Here is a 15,194-nt window from a genome sequence, read left to right as displayed (position 1 = left end):
CCCTGATGGTGGCCCAGAAGAGAGGACGCCAGGTGTTCCCAGCTGTGTGCAATTGGGAAGCCCCCGGGAAACGGCCTGTGTCCACCGAGGAAGCTTCCTGTCCTCACTGGGCCACCATGCTCCGCCTTTCCCCATTGAGGCCTTGAAAAAGGCATGGCTTCCCACCAAACGCATAAGCTGGCCCTATTAAAGTAGGTCTTCTTCCAGGAAGCCAGGAGGTGCTAGGATATTTAAGATGGGCACCCTCAAACTAACTCACGGATCAGAAAAGCCAACAATGGGAGGGTAAAAAGCCAGCGGTGGTCAGATTTGGGGGAGGGGCTGGGCACAGGCAGGGCTCAGAGTGGGTTGTCATGTCAATCAGTTACTGTTTATGCCGACGATCCCCACTCCTGGTGACCCCAGGTGGGTGTGAACCGTGCTGTGCTCCGCCGGGTTTCCAAGGTTGAAGTTTTAGAAGGAGAAAGCCAACCAAGCCCTTCTTCTGAAGGCCAAGCCCTTGACAATGAACTCAAACCCCCGGCTTTTGGGGTGGTGATGGAGGGTGTCAACGGCCTTCACCGGCCAGGGACTGCACAACAACTGCCGGGAGGGGAGAAGACAGAAGAGGCCTGTAGAAGTCGGAAAGGGGCCGGGATCACTCACCTGAGCTTTTGTTCAACAGAAAACACACTTAAACTTGGAAGTCATTGAACTTGCTTCTCCAATGAGAAGCCGAGAAGACAGCCCCCGAAAGACCAGATTCTGCACAGTAGAGTAGGTACCCCTCACTCGGGCAGGTCTCTTCAGCCCTGCCAATGTGGCTGGTCCACGCAGAGGTGCTGTAGTGAGACTAGGACATTCATACCAGATTCTTTTTTTTTGCTGTCAGCTATTATTTAATATTTTTTTCATAAATACTTTAAAACTCTTTCTTACAATTTAGGTTTTTTTTTTTTTTTACCAGATTCTTAAAGAGTTCACGTGAAAAATAAGAATGGACACAATCTCACTGGCCATTTATTAAAATGAAATCTTTCAGCGTATTGGGTTAAATAAAATAGCTTATTAAATGAAACGCTCCTGTTTCTTTTGACTTTCTTGGTGTGCCTATGGGAAATTTTAAACTTGCATTTGGGCCAGTGTTTTCATTGTTGAATTGTGCAGCAGGCTTCAAAGTTAATGTAGCACCTGGGGAGAGGGGTCGTGTCCATATCTATCCATTGTTCTCTTTCTCATTCAAACTAAGGTGTGCGGAGACTTTTCTTCTTACGTGTTGCATTTAATAGATGTCTAGGGAAGGGTCCCAGGTGATGCTAAGGTGGGGTCACTAAGTACAGACAGGAAGAGCCCCTTTCTAAGTGCTCTCAATTTTCCTGTAGGTTTCTAGCTGACAGGGAATGGACTCAGGAAGGAGGTATTTGCTGGACTCTTGCTCCTTGGAGCGGCTCATTCTGAGCCCAGGCGATAGAGCCTGATCTATAGAACAAACGGGAGAAAACTTCCGTTACGGGCCTTTGAGAGAGATGGTCTTCATGAAGACAGGACCTTCCCAGGAGATCTAATTACATCTATTTCCCTTTCTCTTCTCTGTGAGCCCAGAAATGAATCATCACCTGCTCCGATTCACATAGACTCGATCTGTGTGACTCGGGACAGGTGAGGGTGCGGTGTGCACCAAACATGAGCGACAGGGTCCTGTACCGCCCCCACCCCCCCACCCCCAAGAGAGGAGGGAATGGGCGCCAGATCAATAGCTACTAGCTGTGCATTGCGGGTTTTGCTCAGCTTTCTAGTTCTTCCTGGTCCTGCTTCAGGATGCTGGCTAGTAACACCCAGCTCCCACAGCGGAGCACACCTGGAGGGGCCAAGAGGCGCAGGGGAGCCTTACATGTGGCCAGGGACTAAAAGTCCAACTCTGCATCCTTCGATATCTGAGAGGAGTTATCTGCATCAGGTCATCTGGTATCGTGCTGTTCAGTAGACCTGGCGTCATCATGGACATGTTCTCCGTGCTAATACGGTAGCCATTCGCTGCGTGTGGCCACTGCGTCCTTGAAATGTGGCTGACGTGACTAAAACCGACAACTTTAACGTTTTATTGACTTACAGGAGGTGTGTCTATGGGCTCTTGGATGGTTCTACAGATGTTGTGCATTTGAAAGTGTTACCACCAACAAGAGACGTGAAGAGTCTTTCAGTGGTTGCTTCTGACGTACTTTCTCTAATTAAAACAAAACATACGGTCAAAAGCAGACAACGCATTTATTTATTTCAGACTCTTCTCGTCAGAGGCAACTGAGTCACCCAGTTCAGGGGCCGACAGGGAGGTTGAAACTCACAGGAATTCTGCAGCCAAAGACTTCCATCCCTTGGACTGCAGTCCTTCTGAATGCCTGTCTGTCCTGAAGGTGTAACACCTCTCTGGGGGCTGAAACGCCAACAGATTTCCCGCAGAGGAAAGAGGCTGAAGGGCTGGGAATTGAGGTGCTTGGTCTCTGTGCTGAGCTCTCCTACCAATGTCTTAGCTTTATGACACTGGACGAGTCACTTAACCTCTTGAGCCTGTTTCCTTGTCTGTAAAACCACGATGAGGTGGATTTCTATTTTCTTCGGGGGACAAAGACAGACAATGCGGTCGACTGCCTACAAAGGGCTGCAGGAATGGTATCATCAGGATGATTGTCGTTCTTGTGGCACATCCACCCTCATGACTGTCCGCACTTGGCACAATGCCTGACAAGTTCCCAGCGGCCCTTGGGCTTCCTTGGGAGCAACCAGAGGAGTGGTGGGAATGATCGAAGTTCCTAAACAGACTGAAATACAGGGCAGAGACATAGCCTGGGGGCAGCAAGCTCTCTGCAGCATGTCGCTAGCGTGTGTTTGCAATGAGGCGATCGCCTTAGGAAAAGTCAGACCGGTTTTGGATGTTGATGGCCTCTGGCCATCTTCTGAGTGCCCTCAAGACCTGGCAGTCTCTGTGTCGGTGTCTACAATCACAGAGTTCAAGTGGTACTATTTGAACTGTTTGGGGCTAAAATGAAAAAAAAAAAAGGAAGAAGAAGGAAGTAGGCTTCATTCAGACGGATTCATTTGTTCTCCGTGGTGGGGCAGCAGCGGATTTGGCAGCAGTTGAAATAATAGGAAAGCTGTGGAGCGCCGCCTTTCCCTCGCGGCACTCCGTAGCGTGGAGATGCTGAATTCCGAAGGAGGCGTGGGTTTCCCTCTGGGCGCAGGGACTGACACTCAGGAGCGGCCCTCCGGGAAAGTTGCTCTCTTCCCTGCTTGTCATTGGAAAGTTTGGTTACTGTTGTATACACGTATTTCTAGGTTTGGGGGTATTTTGGGGGGTAAGCGTTGTCAGCACAAGAGCCTTACCTGCTTTCGTGTTTCGGGATGTCAGAACTGCCCATCCAAGACTAATTTGGTCAGCACTGTGGCACGGCGGTTACTCTTTCTCTTTAGAGAGGGGGCTTACTCCTCGCCAGAGCAATACTGGTGTGGCATAACCACCAGTGGAGTCCAGAAAGCCTGTGAAGGATCGGCTTATGGCTTTATATTGGGGCAGGCACATATTTCTGAGCACGACCCATTGGGTTGCTACCTGAAAGGTCAGCAGTTCAAATCCATGATGATGGTGATTTCTATTGACTGCTTTGTGCCACCACAGACAGAGTGGGCTTTCTGAAGACTCAGGGCCTTGGAAACCCACAGGCAGGGGCAGTTTCTCTCTGTCCTATAGGGTCACTATGAGTCAGAATGGACTTGGAGGCAGTTGCTTTGGATTGTGCATTTGTTCATTGGCTCCACGGCAGTGCGTTTGTTTGCTTGTTTGATTTCTAGCAATGTGTGTACTAACAGCGACTTTAGAGGTAGCTGTGCCAGCGGAGGAAGTACCTGAAGGCTGGACTTGGTAAGCTGCCCAGTGTGGCTGACTATCAGGATAAGCGGTACATAAAGGAAGGGGCCCTGGGGCGCAGTGGGAATAAGTAGTGTGAAGTCAGCAGGTTGAAATCACCAGCCACTCGGCAGCAGAAAGAGGAGGAAGCCTTCTGCTCCTACAGAGACTTATAGCCTCAGAAATCCACAGGAGCAGGTCCACTGTGTCCTATTGGGTCCCTGTCAGGGTCAACTCGATGGCAGTGAGTATATCAAAGTCCCCCCTACCCCCCAAAAAACACATACATTGTCACCAGAAGTGTGATAATTTATTGTGCCAGCCTGGCCAATAAACACAAGTGGGATTACTTTTAGGAAAGAGAGATAAATGGCTTGGTGAGCCTTGCTTTGTTTGTCTCTCGCTCTTTAATCATCTGACCTGCGTGTGGCTGCCTTGCTTGTTCTGTGCCTCAATTTAAAGGGTACACTACCTGTGGGACGTCTAGCCTATGGACTGTGTCGCTGTAAGTTAAGGTCCCTATAAGCCCATATGATTGGAATGTTCGTCTCTGGAGCTGGGGACCGACAGTTGGTGACCTGCCTTGCTGTTTGCTGCCTGGATATATATAGCCCAGCACTCTCTACAGAAGAGGAACTTACGGCCCTCAAGACTGAAAGGACTGCTAGTGTCTCACTGCTTTATAATTTATAGTTCAACTGTTCATTTCTTGTATTATATATCTATCTGTATATAATTTAACAGTTCATTTATTGTGTTATATATCTCTATGTATAAATTACTAGCAATCTGGTTTTGTCTCTTTGTCTCTCTAAAGAATCCTGTCGAACACAAGAAGACCTTGGAAACTTGTGGATGACAGAGGGGGGGGGGAGATATCAACGACCCCCTGTGAAGTTGGCTGGCATCACTAAGGTGTTGCTTCGGTTAAACTATGCACCATGAACATATTTTCTTTCTCTTCGCTTCACTTTCCTAGAATACCTGATTCCGTAAGGAGTTCTGTGACTTCGTCACAAAATGTCAATCATTAAAAGCCATCGAAGTCATCATGGGGTCACAGTTCGTTGATGCCCATTCAGCCCAGAGGCTCCCTGAGACCTTCCCCACGTGAAGCTCATGCCTGGGTATTCTGTTGTTACTCCAATCCCATCCTCCCAGCGAGTCTTCCGAAAGCGTGTCGGTATTCATGATTCCCCAGAAAGAGACTGCTTATGTCCAGGGCCTCTCTGTTAGATGGGGGGCCCCCGAGGCACAAAGCAGGGGCTCCAGGTGGGTGGTTCCGAGGTGAAGGCTTACTACACAGTGTTGCTTCCCAGGACAGACTGACTGAGGAGTTGGTAAACTCCCTTCAGTTGGGCGGTCTCACCAGAGCCAAAGTCTCAGTTCGCTTGCTCACACTGGGCCATTCTATCAAGAAAGTTGAGTTCAGAGAGCAGTTGTGAGAAGGGTGGCATATAAGGCGGGCCCTGTGAACATACGCAAGTCCCTTAGAAATACCCCACCCCATCGAACGAGGACCTCTTTTGTGCTATCCCATTCCCTTTTCTGCAGACAGATTGGAGAGAGCCCCGTGGTACCAACGAGGCTTCGGTGCTAAGTCCCTGGGATAACAAGAGACCAGCTGACACACACACACACACACACGCAAGGGTAGATGGCATAGTGTCCTATGGGCTTGGTTATTTCCCTGGGAGCCAGAGAGATGATGATTTTCCCCTGGGAGAAGGAACGCAATGTCAACAGATCTAAATGACAGGAGAGGAGGAGCTATCTGAAATACAAATGTCCCCAAAGAGCCCTGAGCATCAGCAATCTTGGAAGTCCTACGTTTTAGATGAGGAGGGCTGGTGTTTGAGCGCCTTATGGGCCTCGTAGGTTTCATCTTTAATTCAGGTCATTTTAGTCGAGCCCTAGACCACACTGTGTGCAAACGCAGAGATGTGGTCCGAGTACTTAGCACCCCACCACAACAGAAAGAACACACCAGAGGAAACCGAGAGAAGAGGATTTTTTTTTAATTATTCCTTCATATTCAAACTTCACAAACAGTGTGAACTTGTACAATACCTCGGAAAGTGAAACTTACAAAAAAAGTGCTGGTAACATTTAAAAAAAAAAACAACAAAAACCCCAAAAAACAAACATCATTCTTAGCAACATCAATTACTCTTCCACACAAAACAGAAACCTTGTAAAATTTATTTTCGTATTTTAAGGCGTAATACTTCCGTATAAAGTATATGCAAGAGATAAAACTTCACAGTATTCCAAAATGTCACAATAATAATATAATAGTATAATGAAGCGCTACAGTGAATTTTTCTTTTTTTTTTGAATTTTTTTCCTGTTTAAATAACAAATACAAGTCACAGGTAAATATACGTGAGAAAAATACGAGGCTAATATTAAATGGCAGGTAAGGATACTGTCACTGTAAGAAAAAACTGGCAGGATGTGTGTATTTAGTCTCTATTTTAAAGCACTTGATAGAAAAGGCGTATGCAAGGTTTTTCAAAACAACTTTTCTGTTTGTTTGATAGCTGACAATTTTAAGAGTATAATGAGAAAAAAAGGAACAAACTTCCTCTCAAAACTATTGACCTGCTCATCTCAAACCATGTATAGGTGTGTGTGTGTGTGTGCTTGGAGGATGAGTTGTGTAGCCGTGGAGTTGTGTAGCCGTGTGTATGACTCTATGGTACACAGATCGAACCAGCAGGATTCCCTGGGCCCCAGCAATGACTGGAGGGTGGGCTCTGGACTCAGACTGCTTGGTGTTTCTCTTGGGAAGCTGCGTTTCCCATTTAAAGCTCTTTCTCTGCTTCTCCTCTCCAAACTCCTCCCCAGCCCCCAGGTCTTCAGCCTGCAGAGCGTCTGGCTGGAGGAGGCGCCCTCCATTCATAATGCACTGGGAAGTGGAACCCGCATCAACAATGACACCCACACAGACACTGAAAACACCACTGCGCGAACGAACATGCTTGTGCACGTGTGTGTGCATTACAGGTCTGGATACACAGTGTGTGGATGCACGTGTCACACGGTAGCACATGCCAAAAAGGGACCGCATTCCTCCCCGTACTGAGATACAGTGTGATCGGAAACATTGCTGTGCAGGGAATGAATGGGGTTTCTTGGCGTCTTATCACAACACTGCGGCGGGACAATCAGGGAACGGGTTCCCCTTTCAGCAGTCTCCACGTAAACATCACTGCGAGCGCAGTCACCTGCGCCCGTTACCAGCTAAGTTATTCAGCCACCAGGGAACGGAAAGACAGCAGATAGCAAAACAGGGCAATAAGGTGCTCAAAGGAAAACGCGGCGCCCACCCCTCTAATGGGTCGCCACAGTAAGGTGCTTCAAATAAGGTTTTATGTTTGTTTTCTCAGTGTTGTATTTCAAACGTGGTGAGTGTTGGGTTTGCACATGGTATTTTGAGCCAGGCCAAGGGTTTTGAGGTCTCTGACATCTTCCATGGAAATGGGCGTTCACGGTCGTGTTCTGCTCATTTTGTGCTGAGTCACTTGAGATAAACAAACAATCGGAAGTTGAGTCGCCCCACACTGAAATCAAATCGACACTACTGACAGCGGTAGCTGATGAAATGGTATCGAACATGACTGCATCCCCATTGGACCAAGATGCTTTCGCCCATTTTCCCTCTTCCACCCACACGGTTCCTTTTTTTCTGTGTTATCATCCATTCCTCGTGACCGTACGGACGTGACCCGAGTCACGGCAAGCGGCTGTTTTTGTTTGTGATCTGTTTCAAGAGTCCAACCTTGTTTTCCTCTGCTGCTGTTTTGTGTAGAATCTGGATTAGTAGTGAGCATCTGGATCTGTTATGTGCACGTGTGTGTATATGTGCACATATGCACACCTATACATGTATAATATATACACTATATATACACGCAGATATATATAGGAAATGTGTATACATTTATACATCATATAGTGTATACTGCTTCAACTGGAGACCAACTGAACTGGGTGCAGACACTAGCACGTGGTTATCTCCCCCCTGCTCCCGCTGTATGTTTTAAACAGTCTGGAGCTCTTATTTAGGTTTTTAAAGTGCATTTTCAATGCAGAATAACTGTGATACACTGATTTACTTGGAAACCTTTTTGATGAGAAAACTGACTGTTTCCAGCCCCCGGCAAGAGCAACCTGGGTTTGGTCATGCCGAGGGCTGAGAAACAGTCCCAGGCGTGTGCCTGACTGATTCCTGGGCATTCTGGGCTCTGGGCACCTTAGCAGCAGCAGCAGCAGCTTTCTGAGGAGTGGAGAGACAGAAAAGGAAGAAGGCAGGCAGGCAGGCTCGGATGAGGAAAGATGGATTTGCCGGGTGTTTACCTAGCATCGGCACGTTGACTTGGACGGTGATGGAGTTGTCACTGCTTGGCTGAAGGGTGCCATCTAGTCCCCTCCCCACCAACTGGCACTGGCCTCCCCACAGCCCTCACCCGCTCCCGCGTGACCCACGTGCCCGCACTCCCGAGGCTGACCTGTGTGTGTCAGTGGCCTGTGGGTCTGTGAGTGCCAGCAGGTGGTAGGAATAAGGCACCAGAGAATCGAAATGTTACAAAGGAGTTGCCAAACCCCGTCTCCAAGAGAGTCTCTCCCACTGCTCCGAGGAGATATTGCATGGGAGACCCTTCGGTTGTGTGTAAAGTGTGTAAATGCAGTCTCTGAAAGGGACCCGCAACCCTTCAGCACCAGAGATCTTTAGGAATGCACCCTTTGTCTGAGCACACCCGCTGCCCCCCACCCCTGCCCTCCCCACCCCACACGCAAGAGCACCAATTTGAGAGAACAAGGCTGCTTGCCTTTGCTCGCCTCGTGTGTGAGAAAACCCAAGAAGTCTGAGAGAGCGTTGGTCTGAAGTCGCTTGAAAACCAAGTGGCTTTAGGTTGCCGTGTGACTTCTCTGGGCTTGAAAAGAACATCTCCAAGGGGCCGAGATGGTTCCATGTAGTGTTTATGGGAATGTGCGGGTCAAACCATGTCCCCAGTCCTCCGCTAGCACTTCAACCTCCCCTTCTTCTGGCTGCTGAACCATTTTTACAAGAAGAGGTTCATCGAACTAGAAAAGGGGGAGACAACACAATGAAGGCACGTGATTTCATTCGGTCCCACCATCCTTAAGAAAAGGGCGCTCTGACAGTCTGTGTGTAAGTTGGTGCATGCAGGTGCCTGTGAGATGGGTGCCCGGGAGCCACTGAGGCAGCGGTCCGAGGGGGGGGGGGCTGGGAAAGGAGAGGGAGAGAGAATTTGGAGACAGAGCAGAGGGAGAGGAGGAAGGAGGAAGGAGGAAGGAAGAAATGGAAGCTTCTCTTCAGCTTTCTGTCACCGACAGGCTCAAGACTTGGCTGCTTTAAGGTCCAGAACGGAATTTGTTTGTCTTGGTCTAGAAAGTGCCCCAGTTAAAAATCTCCAGTTCATGTTACAGTTTTGGGTGTTTCCCTTTTCCCTTCCCTCCAGCCAAATGATTTTTGTTGGTGATGGTTTTAATCACAGTTTTTGTTTTTTAAATTATGTTTTCAATGTTGAAAAACTATGGAAAAGCTATTGACCAGCCTCAGGACACTTCGCCTCTCCATCTTCACAGTAGCAGACGCACGGTCACTCCACAGAGCCCGGGAGGAGCGGGGCAGGAGCCCTTGTGCTGGGTGGCCCCTTGCCCGACCATCCCACAGGCTGGGGGCGGGGGTGCCTTCACAGCACCGACTGCCAGTTCTTTGCTCTGCACCCATGGGGTGTGGGCAAACCCCAACAAGAGAGTGTGCTAACTGCAGGGTCTTAGAAGCAGAAGGTGAGGGAGATAGGCCCCTTCTTCTCAGGCCTCGCGATGGGGTGTGCCCTCCAGAGTGGAAGTCTCCTCTTGGGATGCTCCGTGTGGCTGCCCACTGAGAGGCTGAAGTCCCACTCACACATTACCGCGTGAGACCTCCACTCTCAGGTCACCACCTTGATGCCTCGCTCAGCGGCAGGCTTGCCCCCTCTCTCTCCCCCCTCTCTAAGAAGGCCATGTTCCCAGGCAGAGAGGCAAAGAAAACTGGCAGACAAAAAAGGGGTGGGGGGGGGCTATGGACATGGGGTTTCAGAAACAAATTTAACTTTGGTTTTCCAACATTTTTTCAAACAACGAAAATTCAAGCAGGGCATTGGTGACTTTGATCATCTGACAGCTGTGAGGCCTGGTCTGTTTCTTTCTTTCTTTCTTATGTTCTCATTTGGCAAGGCTAAGGCGGGAGGGAAGAGAAAAGGGGTTTCCCATAATTGGTCGAAGACACAGGGTGGTAGAATGCTTCCACACTTAAACTCACAGTCCAGTGTTTTTGACATTTCATAAATAGCTTTTTTTTTCTCTAAAAAAAGAATAAAACAAGAACAATCCCTTTACTTACTCCTCTGAAACAAAATAAACAGCAGTGGGTACAAACTTCTTCTTGTAACAATTACAAAAACAACAATATATTCCCAACTTTTAACACGCATCTTGAATCAGTTATTTATTTATTTATTTTTAACCTCAAAACTGCAGCATATCCTTAAGGGCAAACTTTTCGATTAGTTTTTTTCTTTTTTTTTTTTTTAAATAATGTCTTCACCAAAAAAACAGTCTTGTACCAATAAAATGCATTCAAAAATAGAAAATATTACACAACAAAAATATGTATCCTTCCTTTCCAAAAAAGAGTCTTCACAAAAAAATGTAGAAAAAATTCCAACAATTTTTTCCCCCTCTCCTAAACATTAACTTTCAGTCTAGGGCACAATTGTTTATTGATTTCAATGTCTGTTTTTGCATAAAACACGAAGATGCAAAACAATTACTGGATTAGAATTGTGACGTTACACCCACTCCCACCCCTACCAGAAAACAAAACAAAACCAGAAAAACCCAGCAAACATTACACAAACAAAACAGCCAGTGGGCTCGGGGGAAAAAACAATCTGTCTTTCCTTACACTGTGCATTTGGAGGGGTTACTTAGTTGGCACCGTTGGTATCTAAGAATGCCAGAGAAGGAAGAAGGGAGCCGAGGCCTATCCAGGCGCTTCTTTAGCATTTGCTCTGGCCCCAAGGAGTCTCCTCCAGTCCCCCTCAGTGAGGGCGCCCCCCTGCGAGTCCTCACATCCACGAGGGAACCTCACGGGCAGTCAAAGGCCTGCAGCGTGTCCACGCGTGTACAGCACACATACCTCCATACAAGCCACTTGCTCAACACAGCGCACCATTTTAAAAAACTCAAAATGGGGCTGAATCCAAGGATAACAGGAAATGAGGGTCCCTCCATAATCTCCCCACCCCCACCCACTAACAGAACCGGTTTGGTCATGAATGGGGTGGTGACAAGGTCTCCCCACCCCATGACCCCGGCTTTTTTGTTTCTTCTTCAGCGTCTTAAACATTTCCCTTCTTTGATGATATTTATCTTTCACGTGGGATGTATTTTTTTGGTATGTGTGTTTAGTACAACTCAAAAGAACAAATTCTTTTTTAATTTTCAGAGCTTGTGAAAATTTTCTCCTGTTGCTTATTTGGTTGCTGGTTTTTCCTCACGGGTGATTGTTTTGTTTTGGTTTTTGATATTTTTTTTAAAAACAGTGAAATGTGTCCAATCTTATTTCCAGTGCATTAAACAAAATTTAAATTAACAGAGTAAAATCTCCCCCAACCCCTGCTCATCCTTCTAAAGGAAATGACTGATCCAAAAAAAAGTACAATATAATAAAATCAGGCATTGCCCCAAACAGCATGATGTGCAACCTCAATCACGTCAAAGAAAACAAACAAACAAGAGTCAAAGGACATAAGCACGAAGGAGCCCAAACTACACCATCCCAACGACAGCGTGGCTGGCAAGCACTGGTGAAGAACTGGTGAGACTGCTCTTGGATTTCCGACTCCGCCGGGCTAGTCCCGCCCTCCCGTCTGCTCCTGCAACGCTTAGTCTGCCACTCACTAGTTCCCTATGTCTTTAAAATATGCAAATTTGTGTTTACATTTTTGGTCTACAGTAGAATTACATATTAATAATATAATAAAAATAGTTTATTAACAGCTTGGTACTGCATCCATGTGGGGAAAATGGGGAAAAAACTCAAATGGACATAGCAAATGGATTCTAGTCTTATAAAAATAACCACAATTACAATAGGAAATATAATTAGGGCAACAGATGAAAATAAAAACAGGTATAAAAGTTACATCTCGGACAGCACAGACTCCTGACAAGCTGTCCCTCCACACATTGTCCTTGCTTCCGACCTTTCCACAGGCTCACTTACCATTCCCTTGGAAATGGGAACAAAATGACATTAAGCGGACAGTTGGCTGGAGCCAGTCAGCACGTTCAAGCTATTTTAGTTGACTGGTCAAGACTAAGTGGACAGCATTTGAGATACTGGTTGGCCAATGGGGAGCTGCTGATGATAATGGTGTTTAATTTCAGGGGAATCCCTATCCCGCTGGTAAAGAGAGAAACCAAGGAGCCAATGTTTTCTTTTCCGGGTGACATACAATATAGGAAATGAAAGACAATTCTGATAGGGGTGCGGCGAGAAAAAGAAGGGGCGAAGAAGAGAAGTAGACAAATTGTGGGCACCACTCTCCCTGCTCTGTTTTCTTCAATTCACTGGTATCCTCCTCTTTCTGGATACACAGTACAGGATTAGTCACAGGCTGGCTCTGATATGATACCGATCCAGGCATGGCTAACTTTGGGGTGTCAGGCAGAGCTCCCATCCCCGAGTTTCATGATGAAGCGCATGGGATGTTGTGATGGCAGAGCCGCTTTCCAATAGCGAACACTGGGTGATGGGTACTTCACCATTGAGCTGAGCTAAGTAGCCAACAGACGGAAAGCAATTGCCAGAGCAAGGAGGGGGAGGAGGAGTTGTGGAAGAGGAATCGAAAAGGAAATGGAATCAGTCAGAAAATACTGCATGTTGCTTCTGTTTTTCTTTTTCTTAACTTCAAACGGTCCTTGGTTTTTCTCTCATTCACGTGCTCCAGTTTAAGTAAGAGTTTCGAATCTAGTGCAAATGTGGAATCACAGCAGTACAGGAGCAAGAATCTATCCCTTCATTCTGAGTGCTAGTCCTTCAGGCCTCCCCCCGAAACCCGGGGGGGAACGGTCCAGAAAAGCAGAACTGAACAAATTATTCATCTAGTACTTGCGACAAGGCACTATCACAACAGATCAGCCTCCGAGCATTTTCCCTGCCACGGGCATGGACAATTTCACCACTCTGGAGAACGAAGACCAGACCATGACTTCTTCAACACTTAAGTTCACTCCCTTACCCCAAGCAGCCATTGCTGCTGCCTCCGGCCAGGCAGGGCACCATCTATACTGAGACATGCGGCCCAGCTTTCTCCAGTAACACTTGTATGGTTCTAAATGACTCAGCTCACTCTCTTCTATGGAGGTTGGTTTTTTTTCTCTCTCTCTCCATCAGTCTCCAGGCATGCCTCTATTAAAAACTAGCTTACAAGTGCCAAGTACTATGGTCTCCCCCCACCCCACCATCTATTAAGCTTCTAACCAAACCCTAAGTCACAGACAGTTCAATAGCTCTTCTAATAGCAATACCTCCTGTCAATACCACTGTGAACACATTGAAAGCCCAAGTGTCATCCTTTAGCCGCCAAAGCGTGTCCATTGAGCCTGTTGTATTATTATTAGTTTTTGTCGGGGAGAGAGGAAGTCTGGCTCTGAGGAGGAAAGTCTTTGGTGATAGAACTGATTGGTTATGCACAAGTTGGAAGGAAGAAGGGGTTTCCCAGAGCCCCAAGAGGAGTATCCTAGGAGTGAACACATGACGAAAAGTCAATCCTGTCTTTCTAACTTTGGTTTTGTCCAGCCAATATCCTCTTAGTACCTGCCCAATGCACATCTCTAAGTACCTTTTCAGAGCTCTGAATTTAGAGCCGCCGATTTAAAATGGAAACATGGAATAATGCTTTGAACACATAAGGAATCACTTAAGTTGGTTCTGAAAGCTAAGTGGCGGCTTTGTGACCAGCATGACTGACAGCTTCTCTGTACAGTTTTTGATGTGTGGGGAGGAGAAATAGGCAGCTAATATGGGTGAGTTTGGGAAAAGACAGATATCAGTGCTGTAATCTTAGAAAAGACACCTCAGTTAAGAGTCTTCCAAACTGATGGCATGCCACGTGGCGGTCGTCAGGAAAAAAATCAATTGTGAACTTTTCCTACTGATCTAGAATCCTCAAAGCCATCACCTTGGATTCTGGAAGAGTCCTTCCACACCTTCCGTCTTTTGTCGTCATGACCCCCACAATTTATGCTTTCCTAGCGCGGCAAGAGCCCTTCGATGGAAAGTTACCGAGGCTGTCAACCTTTGACTCGATCTCAGGTTCAAAAAGGCCATACACATAGAATTAACTAAGAAAAATGAGACAGAAGATCCAACCACTCTCAAAATGAAACTTTTAGGCACTGTTCAGGTCCTCTGGCTGATAGATGAAGCTCAGTCCTTCTCTCATGCCTCCGGTGGCAAGGTTGGCCTCGCTTGTTTCAGAAGCAGCACATCCCCTCACTGGCTTTCAGTGTTTATTGCACTGTTCCCTTACTGTCACCTTAAAGGACTTTAGCACACGCATGACCTTCCTCTTTGGTTAGCCTGGTCTAGGTTTCACCCAGAGAGAGAAAGAGCATGTTCAGGCTGACAGGGAAGCTCCAATATGACAGGGTTGGTTGTTGACAGAGAGACATACCATTTACCGCTTCCCTCGGCAGCAGTGATGCAGACACAGCACCACAGGGGGCTTGTGGGGAAGGTGAGTCCAGACTTGCACGAGGGGTTGGGCTGCCTCACATGTGCAACTTGTACTGCAAGTTTAGTTGGCAACAATACTGGGCAATGTTCTCCTTAAATGTCCTCACTCTACTGCGCTAACCCAGATGCTTTATTTTAAGGGAACAGGTCCTACCAGGAGGGTGACTTCTCCGCCTGATCCTACAGATTCTCACCAACCCTGCTATGGCCACGCATGAGGATGAGGACCGTCCCTTTCTGTGATGCTCCTAGTTTCCTCACATGCTTCGTTCTTTCCCGGACCTTATACACTCTCTCCTGGCACAAGTAGATACATTTCAGTAGTGCAATGCAGTACACTCATAGTTAGTGCAAAAAAAAAAGGGGGGGGGGAGAAAAAGCCTTCTTACAACTCAAAGCTCCACCCTAAACAGCTCTTGCTAAAGGTCACCAGTGCCACAAGAGTGGGGAATTCCACCGCCACCTCACACTTCTGTGAGGCATCTCTGTTGTTGCCCG

The sequence above is a fragment of the Tenrec ecaudatus genome, chromosome 2, assembly GCF_050624435.1.
Source record: "Tenrec ecaudatus isolate mTenEca1 chromosome 2, mTenEca1.hap1, whole genome shotgun sequence".
Taxonomy (NCBI): domain Eukaryota; kingdom Metazoa; phylum Chordata; class Mammalia; order Afrosoricida; family Tenrecidae; genus Tenrec; species Tenrec ecaudatus.
The sequence above is the reverse complement of the archived record's forward strand: the minus strand, read 5'-3'. Positions refer to the sequence as shown.